The sequence below is a fragment of the Melopsittacus undulatus genome (genome assembly GCF_012275295.1).
Source record: "Melopsittacus undulatus isolate bMelUnd1 chromosome W unlocalized genomic scaffold, bMelUnd1.mat.Z SUPER_W_unloc_2, whole genome shotgun sequence".
Lineage (NCBI taxonomy): Eukaryota > Metazoa > Chordata > Aves > Psittaciformes > Psittaculidae > Melopsittacus > Melopsittacus undulatus.
In genome coordinates, this window is record NW_022993944.1 from 2388676 (window position 1) to 2395154 (window position 6479).

At 49.3% G+C, this 6479-nt stretch overlaps 1 pseudogene; it reads left to right on the plus strand.

Annotated features, from left to right (window-relative positions):
• The first annotated feature begins 2771 nt into the window (after window positions 1-2771).
• Window positions 2772-6479, plus strand: LOC117438214 (N-lysine methyltransferase SETD6-like; annotated as a pseudogene).

The window sequence follows — 6479 nt, forward strand, 5'->3', positions numbered from 1 at the left end:
CCATGATGTCAGGTTCCATCTCTTGTAACAGTCTTTCGGAGCAGGAGAAACTGTGAGCAGTGTTGGATTGTTGCCTGCTGATGCTGATTGTTCCTTTACTGCAGAACTCATATGGTTCTATTAATGTTCATTCTCTGTCGGAATGATGGTTGGAGGGAAGTCAGGGCCAGTTGCTGGTGACCTGAAGGCATCTAGTTGATGGGCTATAAAAGTGTTACATAGCAGGCAACAGCATACAATTATGTTCATTGGCTGTTTTCCCCTAAATTCAAATCCCCTTGAGGTATACATCGGACTTCCCCATCTTCCCGCATTACCTACCAAGTATATCTAGGTCCATGAGAGAAAGCAATTCCACGAGTGGGTTTGCCTTTACCTGGAGCAGGAGTAACCCAGATTGTCTTTCCCAGCAAATTATTCATGTGCACCACAGAAACTTTGTCCTCCTCTACAATATGTAAAAGTTCTGACTCGGCTGGGCCAGCCCTGTTGGCAGATCCCCTGGTGTTGACCAACCACATGCCCTTTGGTAAACGCATGTCCCAGTGTTTGAAAGTCCCACTACCTCTTGATCTCAGTGTAGTTTTTAACAGCCCATTGTATCGTTTGATTTTCTCAGAGGCTGTTGCATGGTAGGGATGTGATATACCCACTCAATGCCATGATATTTGGCCCAAATCTCTGTGCGATTGTTCCAGAAATGAGTCCCACTGTCTGACTCAATTCTCTGGGGGGCCATGTTGCTACCAGACATGTTTCTCAAGGCCCAGGATAGTGTTCCGGGCAGTGGCATGGGGCACAGTGTATGTTTCTAGCCATCCGGTTGTTGCTTTGACCATAGCAAGCACATGGCACTTGCCTTGGCCTGTTGGTGGGAATGTGATACAGTCAGTCTGCCAGGCCTCCCCATATTTATACTTCAGCCATTGTCTTCCATACCAAGGAGGCTTTAACCATTTGGCTTGTTTAATTGCAGCACATATTTCACACTCATTAATAATCTGGACAACAGTGGCCATTCTTAAGTCCACCCCTCGATCATGAGCCCATCTGTATGTTGCAACTCTGCCCTGATGGATGAAGTGTCATGGGCCAACCGGGCCAAAAATAATTCACCCCTATGTTGCCAATCTAAGTCCATCTGAGCCACTTCAATCTTAGCAGCTTTATCCGCCTGTTGGTTGTTCTGGTGTTCCTCAGTGGCCCGACTCTTGGGTACATCACGTACCTTCACCACCAGGTTCTGCAGCGATATCCTGCCACAGTGCATCAGCCCAGATGGGTTTACCTCTGTGTTGCCAGTTGCTCTGCTTCCATTGCTGCATCCACTACCATAGGGCATTTGCCATCATCCATGAGTCAGTATAGGGATGAAGTACTGGCCACTTTTCTCGTTCAGCAATGTCTAAGGCCATCTGGATGGCTTTCACCTCTGTGATCTGACTTGATTCACCCACTGCTTCAGCAGTTTCTGCACCTTGTTGTCAGAGACTTCATACAGCTGCTTCCATCTCCGATGCTTTCCCACAATACGGCAGGACCCATCAGTAAACAAGGCATACTGATTCTCACTTTAAGACAGTTTATCATATAGTGGGGCCTCTTCAGCATGCATCACCTCCTCCTCTGGTGACATTCCAAGATCTTTGTCCTCTGACCAGTCCATGATGACTTCTAGAATGCCTGGATGACTGGGATTTCCTCTTCAAGCTCACTGTGTACTTAGTGCAGCCCATTTACTCCATGGAACATCAGTTGCATGATGAGTAGAGGAGACCCTGCCTTTGAACATCCAGACCAGCACAGGCAACCAGGGTGCCAGGAGGAGGTGCACTTCAGTGCCAATCACTTCTGAAGCAGCTCAAACCCCTTCATAGGCTGCCAGTATCTCTTTCTCCGTTGGGGTATAGCTGGCCTCAGATCCTTTGTATCCCCAACTCCAAAAGCCGAGGGTTCAACCTCAAGTCTCCCCTGGAGCTTTCTGTCAGAGCCTCCAGGGAGGACCATTCTCCCCAGCTGCAGTGTACAGTATATTTTTTACATCTGGGCAGGTCAGGACCGGTCCAAGGGCTACCACATGAACCATCTCTGTTTTAACTTGCTCAAAGGCTTGTTGTTGCTCAGGGCCCTGTTTAAAATCATTCTTCTTCCGTGTCACATGATAGAGAGGGCTTATAATCGAAGTGTAATTTGGGATGTGTGTTCTACAGAACCCCACAGCACCCAAGAAAGCTTGTATTTCTTTCTTATTAGTTAGCGGAGACATTGCTCTTATCCTGTTAATCACGTCTGTGGGGATCTGTCTACATCCCTCTTGCCATTTTATTCCCAAAAATTGAAACTCCTGTGCAGGTCCCTGTGTTTTTACTCAGCTAAGAGTCTCACAGAAACCCACAGGCTGACACAATCCATCCTCAGTGATGAATCCCTCATTTCTTCTTCACTGAAAATCTTTTAACAGTGCTCATTATTATTTTTGCTCATCATTATTGCGATAATCTAAAAAGTACTTGTCCTCGCCTCTGTCTTCATGAGACTGCAGGGAGCCGAGGGGGAGCAGCCCCGTAACCCAGCGGCTGCCAAAGCGGCCCGGGAGAGCTGCCTCAGGGATCAAGCAGTGGCGGCAGAGGGGCCGAATCCTGGGAGGGTGCAGCTGCTGGTGGAGGCAGTCTGGGTGGGAGGAGGTGGCGGTTGAGGAGCAGGACGAGGCAGCTGCCAAGCAGCGGGTGGAGGTGGAAGAGGAGCTGAGCCCCGCGGGCGAGCCCGGGCCCATGGCCGAGCCCAGGCCCGCTGCTGAGCCCAGCCCTACAGTGGCCAGGAGCATCCCCCGGCAGCAGCCCGCCGAGCCCCGCGAGCCCGAGCTCCAGGAGGATGCAGAGAGCAAGATACCACCTTTGGGAGCCTCAGCTGGGTCCAGCCTCGGGCACCTGGGAAAAGTGGAGGATGAAGGAGACCACGCAGCATTTCCCAGCAAGGCAGAGGAGGAAGATCTGGACTCAGAAAAAGAGAACCTGGTGGTGAGAGAGCCAGCAAGCACAGCAGCTACACCAGCCCCAGCAACAAGTACACCAGCGTCATTTGAGAGTTCTGAAGGTTTTGAATGGCCTTTGGGTACCCTTGGGACCTGCCTGCTTATTGTGATGGGGATCACCATGCTGGCACACATACAGAGTGTGTTCTACCCACGACTATTTTGTCTGATCTCAAAAGTTAAGCAGAGTTGGGTTTGGGTCTTGTCTAATGTTAGTCGACCATATAGGATGACCAGGAGATTTTCCCCAAGGCTGGACAGTCATGAGTGGCAGGGTGTGTGGGACAATATGGGCGAGTATCTAGTCCACTGGGCCTCTCCAGTGCTTTGGAAGCATCAGAGATGGAAGGCAGCTGTATGGAGTCCCCAGTGACAAGTTGCAGAAACTGCTGAAGGTGAGGGTGAATTATTTTGAGCCTGGTGGGCCCATGATGCTTCAGGCCATCAGGGCAGACATGCAACATACAGATGGACTCATGATTGAGGGGTGGACTTAGCAGTGGACACTATTGCCCAGGTGATTCACAAGTGTGAACACTGCACACAGACTCTCTTGCTCTGAAAGACTGTTACAAGAGATGGAATCCGACATCATGGACTGAATGGACTCCGCAGCTTTATAGGGATTGGTCCATGCATTAAGGAATGATCTCTCTCTCTCCCTGTGTGGATGTATATATATATATGAGATAAGAGTGATGGTATATTGAAAATGTGGGATCTGAGCATGACGTGAATGGTATGGAGTAAGGAATGGATACTGTCCTGGGTTCAGCAGTAGCAGTCATTTTTCTCCTTCTTAGTAGCTGGTGCAGTGCTGGGTTTTTGACTTTCAGACAGGAAACAATGCTGGTAACATCAATGTTTTTAGTTACTGCTCAGATGTTTACTCTGACCAAGGACTTTGTGAGTCTCATGCTCTCCCAGGGAGGATGGGAAGCCAGGAGGAAGCAGAGACAGGACACCTGACACAAACTGACCAAAGAAGTATTCCATACCAAAGCACATCATGCCCAGGATGTAAGTGAGAGTTACTCGGAAGTGCTAGTTCACTGTGGGGTTGGACTAGGTATTGGTCAGTGCTTGGTCGGGCTGGGTATTACCCTTCAGTGGGTGGTATTGTATTCTCTTCCCTTGTTATTTCCTTTATCATTATTATTATTTGTGATAGCAGTAGTGATTCGTGTTATACCTTAGTTACTAAACTGTTCTTATCTCAGCCCTTGGGAGTTACATTCTTTTGATTCTCCTTCCCATCCCTCCAGGAGTGGGGGGAAGAAAAGGGGGTAGTGAAAGAGAGACTGCATGGCTGATTTATGGCTGACTGGATTTAAACCACAACAGCTGAATATGGAGGGCGTGTTGTCTGCTGCCGAGCTTCAGTTAGGAGAGATCCTTTGCACCATGCGTTGCACACCAACTCCATCCACGGGACTCCTGGGTGAAAATAAGAACTCCACCCCCTTCCCCCCCCCTTCTCTGCCTGCTTCCCCTGGTCTTCCCTTTTATAGGAAGAAAAATTGGCTTGGAATGAAGCCTAGTGATTAGTCCTATCTCACGTGGGAGGCTAGAGCAGAGGGGAAAGGGAGTGATGGTTGGTCATCCCATCACCACTGACCATTAGCATCACCAAAGATGCTTTCCTTGAGATCCCAGACAGACTAGGAGAAAGAACAGTTCCTTCCTTGATGAAGAGGGGGGTGATAGTGGGAGGAACAGGGCCAGGAGCAGCTCACCCACCCAAAGCTCCAGAGCAGCAACTTTTAGGTATGTTTTGGCTCCAGCCAAACCAAAAACAAAACATAGCAGAAGTAGAACTCCCCAGTCCATGCTGCAGCTAGGCTGGTGGAATTGGGCTTTGGTTCTGAGAGGGGAAGATTAAAACCTTAAGTCAACTCATTTTTTCTCTGTTATCTGTGATTCCTTAGGCCAGGAGCCCCTGCAGAGCCAGTCCAGTTGGGTGCTGACACTGGCCCTGCTACACAAATGCACAGCCAGCAACTCTCAGTGATGGCCTTATTTCTCCATCTGACAGGACTTTCAGGAGCCTGTGTTCTGGTAAGATGAAACTACACATGACTGTGGGCAGCACCCCAGTTGGCAGCTGAACGTAGATTCTGACATCAGATGAGATGTGGCATGGTCCAGGGGCTGCTGAGGCAAGTGTCCTGGAGATGGACATGGGCCGTCCCGCTGTGCTAGCCCCATGTTGTTACAGCAGGAACCCAAGAGACCCTCTGGGCACTACCTGGGGTTGGAGAAAGCTTCAGGCATAACCAGAAGACAGGAACTTAGAGAGCACCAGGAAGCTGAGATGGTCAGATAGAGATAAACCCACTTTTTTTCTTGCAACAGGCCTGAAGAAAAGCAAAGATGGCTCCTGCAGGGCACAGGCATCCCAGAAGCTGTGGAGAAAGACTTGGCTAGCATCCATCTCGAGTACAGCTCCATGATCCTGCTTTTCATTGAGTCCTACCCCAACATATTTGACCCCAAGCTGTAAAAGCAGCTGGTGGCATTTGTCATGGCCTACATTTCTCACCTCCTTCTGGGGCTCTGCTCCCACAAGGAGCAAGGACAAGGAGTAGGATGACAGGAAAGATTGTAGACTGTATTACTTAAATTCTTATGCAACTGCAACCATAAGTGTAAGATGGAGCTTGCTTTGTGCTGCAAGGCATGCAATTGGCTTGTCTTCATCTCCCTTGTCTTGGCTTTCAGGAACCTTTTGGAGGAGGAAGATGAAGATAAGGGGCTCAGTCCTCCGATGACGGTGCCTGTAGCAGATATTTTGAATTGTGTGGCCAACCACAATGCCAACCTGGAATACTCCCTTGTGAATGCAAAGCTGCTACAGCAGGCAGCATCATGCTCAGGTTCTTCTTTCCCATTAGACCTTTGGGAGGCTGGATCTGTGAAGCCAGAGATCTCATTAATATAAAGCTATTTTATTCAACATCCTTCCCTGCTGCTTGTTTGGCTTGTGCTAGGAAGAGCTGAGGGTCATCTGAGCCTCTAGGAGCCACAATGTTTCCAAGTGATCACCACAGCAGCAATTGTTATGCATGGTTACAATGCAGCCAGTCAGCAAATGACAGGAGATCTTCACCATGTATGGGCAGATGGTCAACTAGCAGTTCCTCCATGTGTAGAGCTTTGCAAAGCAGTATACCACCAAGACAAACAACAGGGCCAACATAAACACTGTGTGCACAGTGGCACTGCAGGCAAGGGTGGGGCAGGGAAAGGCATGAAAAAGAAGCCTGTTTTACAGCATTTCAGGCATTGGAGCAATCTCTGAGGTTTCTGCCTCCTTATTCCCCTTCTCCATTTGTCACCTATCCTCCACCACAACCCAAGGTAGGTTTGCAGGTCTGCTGTCCTCCAAGTAGGTGGCAGAAGCAAAGCACACCAGTGGCTGGTTTCAGAGCAGTGGGGCTTCTTCTGA